The sequence below is a fragment of the Trachypithecus francoisi genome, unplaced genomic scaffold (genome assembly GCF_009764315.1).
Source record: "Trachypithecus francoisi isolate TF-2019V2 unplaced genomic scaffold, Tfra_2.0 Lachesis_group7, whole genome shotgun sequence".
NCBI classification, from domain to species: domain Eukaryota; kingdom Metazoa; phylum Chordata; class Mammalia; order Primates; family Cercopithecidae; genus Trachypithecus; species Trachypithecus francoisi.
In genome coordinates, this window is record NW_022681472.1 from 99,667,883 (window position 1) to 99,680,497 (window position 12,615).

Here is a 12,615-nt window from a genome sequence, read left to right on the forward strand (position 1 = left end):
CCTGAACTATGGGGGCTGGATACCCACTCCGGACATGATCAGGTGGGCCTTCCTGGAGGAGAAGGCCATGAAGTCCCCACCCTAGGAACAAAAGGGGGACACATTGACTCAACTGATTTCTTGGGAGTTGCTTCAGGAGCCCAGGTGGACCCCTCACCTCCTCCTCCCTAGCCATCTCTCCTCCTCCAGCCAAGCAAGGCTGGTGTTACGTACCCCGCCTCAAAGCCCAGGTTCTCCTCCCTCACAAGGCGCAAGTTTGCCCAAGAGGATAGCAGCTCTGGGAACTAGCCGGGGTGGTTGGTGCTGGCACCAGGCCAAGGGGCCCCAGACAGATGGGGGCCAGGGATATGCTTGTGCCCTTCACTCTGAGAATTCAGCTTTTCTTGCGCAGCCCCCACCATGATAACCTCAAAGGGCTGAAAATCTACAGCATATGGTGGGGTCCAGCACACCCTGAGGTGCGGAAGGGAGGGACAGGCAGCGAGTCTCCAAGAGGAGGAGGCCTGGGCTGCAAGGGGCCTTGTATGTGGGGTGCCACACTGCTCCTGCCCGCCACACCCCTGGTTGGGTGGTGCCCCTTTTCCTTCTGTCTCTGACTCTCCCCTCAGACACCACGTAGTTTCCCTTAGGACCCCTGTCACCACATCGATGCTGCTGGGGCCCTCTCTGTTGTGTTCCCTAGGCTATGGCTGCACAGTCCTGTGCCTCATGAGGCTAACACTTGTGGCCTCTTACCCGACTCGGTCAGCAAGGCGCCGTTCTTTCCTCCAAGTGTTTCTTGTTGTTTTGAGACAAGGTCTCACTCTGTTGCCCAGGCTGGAGTACAGTGGTGCGATCTGGGCTCTGTGCGGCCTCCACCTCCCCTGTTAGGGCAATCCTCCCGCCTCAGCCTCCCAGAACTACAGGCGTACGCCATAGCGCCCGGCTAATTTCTTATGTAGGGACAGGGCCTCCCTATGTTGCTCAGGTTGGTTTACTGGGTTCGAGCGACCCACTGGCCTCGAGCTCCCCCCAAAGTGCTGGGATCATAGACGTGAGCCACCGCGTCAGGCCTTTCCCATAAACTTTTTGTTTGTTTGTTTCTTGAGACGGAGTTTCGCTCTGTTGCCCAGGCTGGAGTGCAGTGGCGCGATCTCGGCTCACTGCAAGCTCCGCCTCCCGGGTTCACGCCATTCTCCTACCTCAGCCTCCCGAGTAGCTGGGACTACAGGCGCCCGCCACCTCGCCCAGCTAGTTTTTTGTATTTTTTAGTAGAGACGGGGTTTCACCGTGTTAGCCAGGATGGTCTCGATCTCCTGACCTCGTGATCCGCCCGCCTGGGCCTCCCAAGGGACTGGGATTACAGGCGTGAGCCACCGCGCTCGGCCTCCCATAAGTTTTAAGGCACCCCATTTCCACTGGCACCTCCTTGGTGGGGCGCTGGAGACTCCCCAAGTTCTGACCGCTCATCTCCGACGTCCCGGGCCCGACACCACCCCCAAAGCTGCCACTCATTCCGCTGGCGCCCGTCCCATTGTCTACAATGACTCGGTTTTGTCCAGCATAAATCAATGACCACCGTCCCGGGAGCCCTGGAGTACTTTGAGCCCTTCCCGTCCCACCCGGCCCCGAGGGAGTCCCAGCCGCGGAGGACTCGCCCGGCCACCCTCAGCTGTCCCAGTTGGCCCCCGCCCCCGACTGTCCCTCCCAGGCCCCGCCCCCGACCCTCCCTCCCCAGGCTCCGCCCCTGGCTCCCACGGGGCACCGCGGCTTCCGGCTGTGGGTAGCGCGGGGCGGAAGTGTAGCGTTGCCATGGCGAGGGCCGGGCGCGGGGCCCGCCCCCGCAGCGCTTCGGGGAGCGCGGGGCCCACTGACCCGCGGAAGCCAGCGGACCCACTTGCGCGGCGGCCGGCGCGGGACGCGAGGTGAGGCGCGGACTCCCGGGTCCTGCAGCAGGAGCAGAGCGAAGGAGAGGGGCCCCGGCCAGGGACAGCCGTGGCGGGCCTGGGAAGGAGGGGCATTGGGTCGACACCGGGAGAGGAGGCCGGGCCGTGGAAAGATGAGGCCGAGGGGAGGGAGGAGGCCGGGGTGGGCGGGAGGAGGAAGAGACCGAGGTGGGAGAGGAGGCTGGCGAGGGAGAAGGCTGGCGAGGGAGGAGGCCGGGGAGGGGCCCTCGGGAGACGCGGCTGCCGGCACGCGGGCGCCCAGGGCACAGGTCCCGCCGGGCCGCCTTGGGCGTTGCTGGCTGGGGCCCAGGGCAGCAGGTGCCAAGGGTCAGGAAAGGCAGGGAGCCGAAGGCTGCCGGTGGGCGCTTCGCATTTTGTTCCAAGGCGAAGGTGTGTGGATTCTCCGCAGTCCGTCGGTCAGGTAGACAGCTCCGGAATTATCCTCATTTTCAGATGAGGAAATCAAGGCCGCAGAGAAGGGAATTACCCAAGTTTTGTGTGGGCTTTGGAGCTAGGCTGAAGGAAAAAGTGGAGTCTCTCTCTGGGGCAAGTTCCTTCAACTTTCAGGGATTCACATGACCTCACTCGTAGCGCGGGGCGCCTGGACCACCCCTCAGGAATTGGGGTCAGGGCAACAATTACTAAGCAAGCACCCCGCCCAGGAGGGAGTGTCCGGGACTGGTGTGGGCCCGTCTGTACCAGAGCAGAGGCCCCGGGCACGGTGGGATTAATTTCCATGGGTGCAGAGAGGGGAGGGGTGTACGGAGTCATTCTAGGCTTAGGGGAGCCAGAGCAAAGTGAGCCCTCCCCAAACCTCTGTGCCTTCCTTTTCTTCCTGGATTCCTACTTGGGGGTGGAGGTGGAGGCCGGGGTACCGCTGCCTTTTTCAAAGCGTGTCTGATACAGCAGTGAGCCCTCCTGGGCGTCTTGGCGCCCCTGTTGCTTCCTGGACGTGTTGGGATTTCTCTGGGAGAAGGGTCTTGCCTGCAGTACCCTGGGCCTCCTGAAGAGGCCTCTGGCTGCGCTGCCTGATTCAGGGACCCAGAGCCACGACTCGCCGAGAGGAGCTCTGGCGGCGTGCAGCTGGGTTGCCTGAGGGGCTGGGGGCTGCGTCGCGGACTTATACACATACTGACTCCATGCTTGTCACTGTGGTGGACGCTCAGAGCTCTGCAGGGCCAGCTGCCTGTCCCTGCCCCAAGTCCTCCAGGCTCGGGTTGGAATGGGGGAGGCTTTAGGGCGTCCTTCCCCCTCCTGGTGCTCGAGCTGGATTTCCTCCCTGTTGGCTGGGGCCATCCCTCCTGTCTCTTGATTGGCCTGTCCTGGCCTCATCCCTCACCTGCTTGGGATGCACCTGGACTCCGCTTTGCCCCAGGATTGCCTGGGCTGGCACCTAGCAAGGGGGCTCCTCCTGTATGACTCCACTTTGGGGTCTGTGTTCTAGAGATTCTTGAACCTCTGGTCTGAATGAACAGCCGACTGATACAGCTCTCCACTGCCTGTGGCTTAGGAACCTCAGTCTCAGGTGACCCCACAGACCGTACCAGCACCACCAGCTCCACCCTGCTCTGCCCCGAGCATGTCCTACCCTAGCACTTGTGCCACATCTACCCATTGGCCAAATGAAAACTAGGTGGCAGTTCCAGGCCCTTCTTTCATGCCGAGGTTCTCCCGGCACTGTTGCACGCACACCTAAGTGAGGCCTTTTCATCAAACTTGCTCAGCCAGGAGCTCGGAGCCTCCCATGTCACATCCTTTGCTGGGAGCCCTGTGCCGCAGGCTCAGTAGCTGTTCACCTGCTCAGCGCACCGCACTTACTGAGTGCTTCCTATGAGTCAGGAACCCGCCAAGTCCTGAGGATGCAGCAAGGAAACAAACAGTAAGTGGCATGTCAAGAATTAAAACGGTGATGAGATAAGAGAATGACAAGGTAACCACAGAAGATCTCTGAGGAGGTCGCACTTAAGATGTGATCCGAGTCCCAAGAAGGTGCATGCTGTCCTAAGATCTGGTGGAAGAACTTTCCAGACAGAAGGAGCAGCTGATGAAGGTAGGGGTGATGATGACCAGGAGTTGGCCAGCTTTTACTGTGAAGGGCTAGGTAGTAAACATTTTAGGCTTTGCTGACCATGTGGCTTTCTGGTTTTTTGTTTGTTTGAGATGGAGTCTTACTCTGTCGTCCAGACTGGAGTACGGTGGCATGATCTCCGCTCACTGCAACCTCTGCCTCCCGGGTTCAAATGATTCTCCTGCCTCAGCCTCCCCAGTAGCTGGGATTGCAGGTACATGCCACCATGCCAGCTAATTTTTGTATCTTTTTTTTTTTTTTGTGAGACAATCTTGCTCTGTCGCCAGGCTGCAGTGCAGTGGTGTGATCTCAGTTCACCGCAACCTCCGTCTCCCGGATTCATGCGATTCTCCTGCCTCAGTCTCCCAAGTAGCTGGGACCTCAGGTGCATGCCACCATGGCCAGCTAATTTTTGTACTTTTAGTAGAGATGGGGTTTCACCATGTTGGCCAGAATGGTCTTGAACTCCTGACCTCATTATCCTCCTGCCTCGGCCTCGCAAAGTGGTGGGATTACAGGTGTGAGCCACTGCGCCCGGCCTGTTTGATGGGTTTTGTAAACACCGTCATAATCCAAATATAAAACATTTCCATTGCCCCTAAAAGTTCTCGTGCTCCTCTGTGGTGGGCCCTTCCTCACACCCAGCCCAGGCAATAGTGATTTGCTTTCGATTACTGTAGGTTTGGTGTTCCTTTTTAAGAATTTCACATTGGCCCAGCGTGGGGGCTCACGCCTATAATCTCAGCACTTTGGGAGGCTGAGGCGGGCTGATCACCAGAGGTTGGGAGTTGGAGACCAGCCTGACCACCATGGAGAAACCCCGTCTCTACTAAAAATACAAAAAATTAACTAGGCGTGGTGGCGTATGCCTGTAATTCCAGCTACTCCGGAGGCTGAGGTAGGAGAATCCCTTGAACGTAGGAGGCAGAGGTTGTGGTGAGCCGAGATCGCACCATTGCACTCCAGCCTGGGCAAAAAGAGCGAAACTCCATCTCAAAAAATAAAATAATTTCAGGCCGGGCGCGGTGGCTCAAGCCAGTAATCCCAGCACTTTGGGAGGCCGAGACAGGCGGATCATGAGGTCAGGAAATCGAGACCATCCTGGCTAACACAGTGAAACCCCGTCTCTACTAAAAAAATACAAAAAGCTAGCTGGGTGAGGTGGCGGGCACCTGTAGTCCCAGCTACTCCGGAGGCTGAGGCAGGAGAATGCCATAAACCCGGGAGGCGGAGCTTGTAGTGAGCCGAGATCCGGCCACTGCACTCCAGCCTGGGTGACAGAGCGAGACTCCGTCTCACAAAAAAAAAAAAAATAATTTCACATCAGTGGAATCACATGGAATGAATACTTTTGTGTCTAATTAATTTTGCGAGACGACAGTGTTTTGGAGATTCAAGTGGTTATGTGTATCCGCAGTAGATTCCCTTTTTCTTTTTTTTTTTGTTTCTTTGAGACAGAGTCTTGCTCTGTCGCCCAGGCTGGAGTGCAGTGGTGTGATCTCAGCTCACTGTAACCTCTGCCTGCTGGATTCAAGCAGTTCTCCTGCTTCAGCCTTCTGAGTAGCTGGGACTACAGGCGCCCACCACCATGCCCTGCTAATTCTTTTTATTTTTAGTAGAGACAGGGTTTCACCATGCTGGCCAGGCTGGTCTCAAACTCCTGACCTCATGATTCGTCCGCCTTGGCCTCCCAAAGTGCTGGGATTACCGGTGTGAGCCACTGTGGCCCGGCCTTTTCTTCTTCTCCTTCTTTTTTTTTTTTTTTTTTGAGATGGAGTCTCACCAAGTACAGTGACTGCATCTCAGCTCATTGCAGCCTCGACCTCCAGGGTTCAAGAGATTCTCCTGCCTCAGCCTCCCAAGTAGCTGGGACTATAGGCATGCACCACACCCATCACTTTTTGTATTTTTAGTAGAGACAGGGTTTCGCCATGTTGGCCAGGCTGGTCTCAAACTCCTGACCTGAAGTTATCCGCCTGCCTCGGCCTCCCAAAGTGCTGGGATTATAGGCATGAGCCACTGCTCCTGGCCAGTTTATAGTTTTCTTATTTTTTATTTTATTTTTATTTATTTATTTTTGAGACGGAGTCTTGCTCTGTCACACCGGCTGGAGTGCAGTGGCACAAGCTTGGCTCACTGCAAGCTCCACCTCCTGGGTTCAAGCAGTTCTCCCTGCCTCAGCCTCCCAGGTAACTGGGACTACAGGCACATGCCAGCACACCCGGCTAATTTTTTGTATTTTTTGTTTGTTGGTTTGTTTTTGAGACAGAGTCTCACTCTATCACCAGGCTAGAGTGCAGTGATCTCGGCTCACTGCAACCTCCGCTTCCTGGGTTCAAGTGATTCTCCTGCCTCAGCCTCCCGAGTAGCTGGGACTACAGGCGCCTGCCACCACGCCTCGCTAATTTTTGTAATTTTAGTAGAGACGGGTTTCACCATGCTGGCCAGGATGGTCTTGAGCTCCTGACCTCGTGATCCGCCTGCCTCGGCCCCCACAAAGTGCTGGGATTACAGGTGTGAGCCACCGCGCCCGGCCTATTTTTTTGTATTTTTAGTAGAGGCAAGGTTTTGCCATTTTGGCCAGGCTGGTCTTGAACTCCAGACCTCAGGTGATCCGCCCTCCTCAACTCCCAAAGTGCTGGGATTACAGGTGTGAGCCACTGCGCCCGGCTCAGTTTTCGTTTCTTTTGTGTATGTACCCAGAAGTAGGATATGCCTTCATTTTTACATTGTGTGGCTGACGGAATTACGTTCTGTTCTGTAACCATAGTTCACATGTCAGTATTTCTATCTACAGAGCCAGGCAGTGTGTGTAAATTAGGTTTCCTCATCTGTAGGTCCAGTGTACCAATTCCTGCCCCCTACAAATGATACTCTTGACTGGCTTCAAGTTCAAACGCTTTCCTCCTGTTTCATGAATCATTAGTCTCCTTTATCACACGAATTTTTTGAACTTTGTCATCCTATGTGTTGTGTCCTTCTGTTTTCTTTATTTTTTTTAATTTTTTCATTTATTTTTGGAACAAAGTCTTGCTGTTGCCCAGGCTGGAGTGCAGTGGCAGCGTCTTGGCTCACTGCACCCTCTGTCTCCTGGATTCAAGTGATTCTCGTGCCTCAGCTTCCCGAGTAGCTGAGATTACAAGTGCACGCCGCCATGACCGGCTAACTTTTATATTTTTAGTAGAAACGGGGTTTCACCCTATTGGTCAGGCTGGTCTCGAACTCTTTTTTTTTTTTGAGACGGAGTCTTGCTCTGTCGCCAGGCTGGAGTGCAGTGGCCGGATCTCAGCTCACTGCAAGCTCCGCCTCCCGGGTTTACGCCATTCTCCTGCCTCAGCATCCCGAGTAGCTGGGACTACAGGCGCCTGCCACCTTGCCCTGCTAGTTTTTTGTATTTTTAGTAGAGATGGGGTTTCACCGGGTTAGCCAGGATGGTCTCGATCTCCTGACCTCGTGATCCGCCCGTCTCAGCCCCCCAAAGTGCTGGGATTATAGGCATGAGCCACTGCTCCTGGCCAGTTTATAGTTTTCTTATTTTTATTTTATTTTTATTTATTTATTTTTGAGACGGAGTCTTGCTCTGTCACACCGGCTGGAGTGCAGTGGCACAAGCTTGGCTCACTGCAAGCTCCACCTCCTGGGTTCAAGCAGTTCTCCCTGCCTCAGCCTCCCAGGTAACTGGGACTACAGGCACATGCCAGCACACCCGGCTAATTTTTTGTATTTTTTGTTTGTTGGTTTGTTTTTGAGACAGAGTCTCACTCTATCACCAGGCTAGAGTGCAGTGATCTCGGCTCACTGCAACCTCCGCTTCCTGGGTTCAAGTGATTCTCCTGCCTCAGCCTCCCGAGTAGCTGGGACTACAGGCGCCTGCCACCACGCCTCGCTAATTTTTGTAATTTTAGTAGAGACGGGTTTCACCATGCTGGCCAGGATGGTCTTGAGCTCCTGACCTCGTGATCCGCCTGCCTCGGCCCCCACAAAGTGCTGGGATTACAGGTGTGAGCCACCGCGCCCGGCCTATTTTTTTGTATTTTTAGTAGAGGCAAGGTTTTGCCATTTTGGCCAGGCTGGTCTTGAACTCCAGACCTCAGGTGATCCGCCCTCCTCAACTCCCAAAGTGCTGGGATTACAGGTGTGAGCCACTGCGCCCGGCTCAGTTTTCGTTTCTTTTGTGTATGTACCCAGAAGTAGGATATGCCTTCATTTTTACATTGTGTGGCTGACGGAATTACGTTCTGTTCTGTAACCATAGTTCACATGTCAGTATTTCTATCTACAGAGCCAGGCAGTGTGTGTAAATTAGGTTTCCTCATCTGTAGGTCCAGTGTACCAATTCCTGCCCCCTACAAATGATACTCTTGACTGGCTTCAAGTTCAAACGCTTTCCTCCTGTTTCATGAATCATTAGTCTCCTTTATCACACGAATTTTTTGAACTTTGTCATCCTATGTGTTGTGTCCTTCTGTTTTCTTTATTTTTTTTAATTTTTTCATTTATTTTTGGAACAAAGTCTTGCTGTTGCCCAGGCTGGAGTGCAGTGGCAGCGTCTTGGCTCACTGCACCCTCTGTCTCCTGGATTCAAGTGATTCTCGTGCCTCAGCTTCCCGAGTAGCTGAGATTACAAGTGCACGCCGCCATGACCGGCTAACTTTTATATTTTTAGTAGAAACGGGGTTTCACCCTATTGGTCAGGCTGGTCTCGAACTCTTTTTTTTTTTTGAGACGGAGTCTTGCTCTGTCGCCCAGGCTGGAGTGCAGTGGCCGGATCTCAGCTCACTGCAAGCTCCGCCTCCCGGGTTTACGCCATTCTCCTGCCTCAGCATCCCGAGTAGCTGGGACTACAGGCGCCTGCCACCTTGCCCTGCTAGTTTTTTGTATTTTTTAGTAGAGATGGGGTTTCACCGGGTTAGCCAGGATGGTCTCGATCTCCTGACCTCGTGATCCGCCCGTCTCAGCCCCCCAAAGTGCTGGGATTACAGGCTTGAGCCACCGCGCCCGGCCTTTTTTTTTTTTTTTGAGACGGGAGTCTCGCTCTGTCACCCAGGCTGGAGTGCAGTGGCGCGATCTCGGCTCACTGCAAGCTCCGCCTCCCGGGTTCACGCTATTCTCCTGCCTCAGCCTCCCGAGTAGCTGGGACTACAGGCGTCCACCACTATGCCCGGCTAATGTTTTGTATTTTTAGTAGAGACGGGGTTTCACCGTGTTAGCCAGGATGGTCTCGATCTCCTGACCTTGTGATCCGCCCGCCTCGGCCTACCAAAGTGCTGAGCCACTGTGCCCATCCTCCTTTTTTTTTTTTTTTTTTTTTTTTTTTTTAGAGACAGAGTCTTGCTCTGTTGCCCAGGCTGGAGAGCAGTGGTGCGATCAGAGCTCACTGCAGCCTCAAACTCCTGGGTTCAAGCAATCCTCCTGCTTTGGCCTCCCAAATGTTGGGATTACAGGCGTGAGCTACCATGCCCAGCCCTTCCCTGTTTTCTTTTTCCTTGACCTCCTTTCCCTGCTCATCTCTCTGCTCTGACAGCTCCCACCATCCTTCCTTCCACCTCCTAGGAATGTGCTGGCTGACTGTGAGCTCTCTTTCTTGGGAATACCCTCCTAGCTCCTGTCCCAAGTTTTGAGGCATCTCAGTGGCTCACTGTGGCACCTGCGCCCTAGGTTGGTTGTCTAGACCCCACACCTCTCTTGTCCTAAGGCTGGGGGCCCTCGCGGTCCCAGTGCTGCCTCCTTCCACACTCCCAGGCCCTGTGCCACTGGCACACCTGTCTGCAGGTCCCCTTCCCGCAGCCCCACCTGGAACGAAGGTCTGTGTCTCTGTGAGGGAGTGAATGCCGAGTCAGAGCAAATCCTGGGTTGCAGCGCTGACCCTCCAAAGCTCACTTTTGTTATTTTCGTTTCTTCACCGTTGTACTTGACAGGCCTTAGTTGCCACATCTACTCCGTGGGATTATGGCCCATTAGAGCTATGAAGCTAAATGAGGCAGTTCAGAGGGAAGGGTGCTTGTGGTCCTGGCTTCTAGAAAGGTGTGATTTGCAGGGGCTGCTGGGAGCCCTCCCTGCCCTCTCTTCCCTTTCTTTTGGTCTAGGGCTGGCTGTTATCTTCAGTTCTCATTGAGTCTCTTTTCAAATGCAGATGCCTCAGACTGCCAGCTTCTTTCATTTAGGCATCTGGGGCTTTGACACCTTGCTGTGAGTTAGTTTATTAGATTTATTTTGGAGCCAGGTGGCAAGGGGAAAGGAAATTGAAGAGGGAGACGTAGCTTCCCCTGATTTCTGGGGGGAGGCCTCCCCGATTCTCCAGCCCCTGACAGACGTTGCGTGAGAGCTCATCGTTAGCAGGCCGGTGCCTGGTGTGGTCCACACGTATCTTCAGTCCCGGGCTGGAAGCATGATGTGTGCAAACGTCCAGATCATGGGGTCCTCCCACCCTCACAGCTTTAGCCAAGCAGCTGTTACTGAGGTAAATAATGTTTTGTGTTTGTAGATCAAAAATAATGGAATGGTTTCAAGTTCGTATGGTTCTGCTGCTAAGTGTTATGCAGGGGGAGTCTGAGGAGCACTGAGATCACTGAGAAAGAAGACAGGTGCGGTGGCTCATGCCTGTAATCCCAGCACTTTGGGAGGCCGAGGCGGAACGAAGAACCTCATGCCCGGGGCCAGAAAGGAGGCTGAGACCAGAGTGTGAGTAGGAGTCAGCCCCCTGAGAGGTGGGACCAGAGAGGAGGCTCCTTAGGAAGCCATAGTGAGGAGGACATGTGGGACAGGCTCAAGGATTGACAAAGGAACCAGTAAAAAATAATAGAATCCAAAAAAAAAAAAAAAAAAAGGCAAGGCGCAGTGGTTCATGCCTGTAATTCTAGCACTTTGGGAGGCCAAGGCAGGTGGATCACTTGAGGTCAGGAGGTCAAGAACAGCCTGGCCAACATAGTAAAACTGTGTCTCTACTAAAAATACAAAAAATTAGCCAGATGTGGTGGTGCGCACCTGTAATCTCAGCTACTCGGGAGGCTGAGGCAGGAGAATCACGGGAACCTGGGAGGTGGAGGTTGCAGTGAGCTGAGATCGCGCCACTGCACCCCAGCCTGGGTGACAGAGAAAGACTCCATGTCAAACAAAAAGGACAAAAAGAGTAGAGTCTTAAACAGGCCCACGTATGTATGGGAACCTAATTCATCACCAAGGTGGTCCTGCAAACACTCTGGAGAGAAGCAGCTTTGAAATGAGTGGCACTGAAGGCCAGGTACAGGGGCTCATGCCTGGAGTCCCAGCTACTCAGGAGGCTGAGGCATGAAAATTGCGTGACCCTGGGAGGTGGAGGTTCCAGTGAGCTGAGATCGTGCCCCTGCACTTCAGCTTGGGTGACAAAGCAGGATTCTGTCTCAGGAAAAAAAAAAAAAAAAAAAAAGGTACTGAGACAATTGGATATCAGTTTGGAAAAAATATGAAATCAGAGCCTGTATTAGTTAAGCATTGCTGTGTAACACATTATTCCCAAATGTAGTGATTCAAAACACTCGCGCTTGTAATCCCAGCACTCTGGGAGGCTGAGGCAGGAGGGTCACTTCAGCCCAGGACTTTGAGACCAACCTGGGCAACATAGGGAGACCCCATTTCTGAAAAACAAAAGATAATAATTAGCTGGGCGTGGTGGTTCATGCTTGTAGTCCAGCCACTCGGGAGGCTGAGGCAGGAGAATCGCTGGAGCTTGGGAGGTGGAGGCTGCAGTGAGCAGTGAATGCGCCACTATGCTCCAGCCTGGGTGACAGGGTGAGACCCTCCGTCTCTCTCTAGTCATCATCATCATCATCGTCGTCCATCATCAGCAACATCTGTTATCTCACAGTCATGATAGGTCCGGAAGGTGCGAGCAGCTCAGAGGGTGACTCTGGCTCGTTAGGTTGTAGCTGTTGATGCTGTCGGCCTGGGCTGTGCCATCTGAAGGCTTGACTAGGGCTGGAGGATCTACTTTCAAGGCTGTTCACTCACATGGCTGCTGGCTGTTCCTCACCACATGGATCTCCCCATAGGGCTGCTTGAGTGTCCTCACAACACGGCGGCTGGCTTCCTGCAGGGTGAGTGATAAGAGATAGTGGGAAGGAATCTGCAGTGCCTTCATATCCTAATCTTGGGCATCCCACGTCTTCACTTCTGCCACACTTGATTCGTTATGAGTGAATTACTAAGTGTAGCCCACACCTTGAAGGGAAGGGGAATTAGGCTCCACCTTCTGAAGGTAGGTGTATCAAAGAGTTTGTGGGTATGTTTTTAAACTACCACAGACCTCTACCTCACACCATACACAGACATCAGCTCCAGGTGACTTACAGACTTAAATATGACACAAACTATCATGCTTTTAGAAGATAATATAAATTATCTTTGGAAAGATGCCTCACCTCATTAATGCTCAGAGAAATGCAAATCGAAACTGTAGGGAGACACCACTACCCGTGTTTGAGGTTAGCAAAGGAACACGTTCTTGCCTCCTGCCCCACCCTCTATGCACACGTACACATAGAGAGGATTGTGTATATGAGTGTAAGAGCTGGGCACAGTGGTGTGCACCTTTAGTCCAACCACTCAGGAGGATGAGGCTGGAGAATTGCTTGAGCTCAAGAGTTC

The 12,615-nt window shown here is 53.7% G+C and overlaps 1 protein-coding gene across 9 annotated transcripts in view; it reads left to right on the top strand.

The window, feature by feature from the left end:
- Positions 1 to 1,741: 1,741 nt before the first annotated feature.
- The window catches only part of PPP1R16A (protein phosphatase 1 regulatory subunit 16A), a 45,990-nt gene continuing 35,116 nt past the window's right edge, over positions 1,742 to 12,615 (top strand). For 3 of the 9 annotated variants that reach the window (XR_004435367.1, XM_033203096.1, XM_033203101.1), the window contains exon 1: positions 1,742 to 1,904. The gene's annotated coding sequence lies outside the window, so the exon portion shown is untranslated. Of the gene's footprint in view, positions 1,905 to 2,139; positions 2,316 to 3,652; positions 3,805 to 10,525; positions 10,675 to 12,615 lie in introns of those variants that run through there. The other 6 variants (XM_033203097.1, XM_033203103.1, XM_033203098.1 and 3 more) reach the window with 6 other exon arrangements.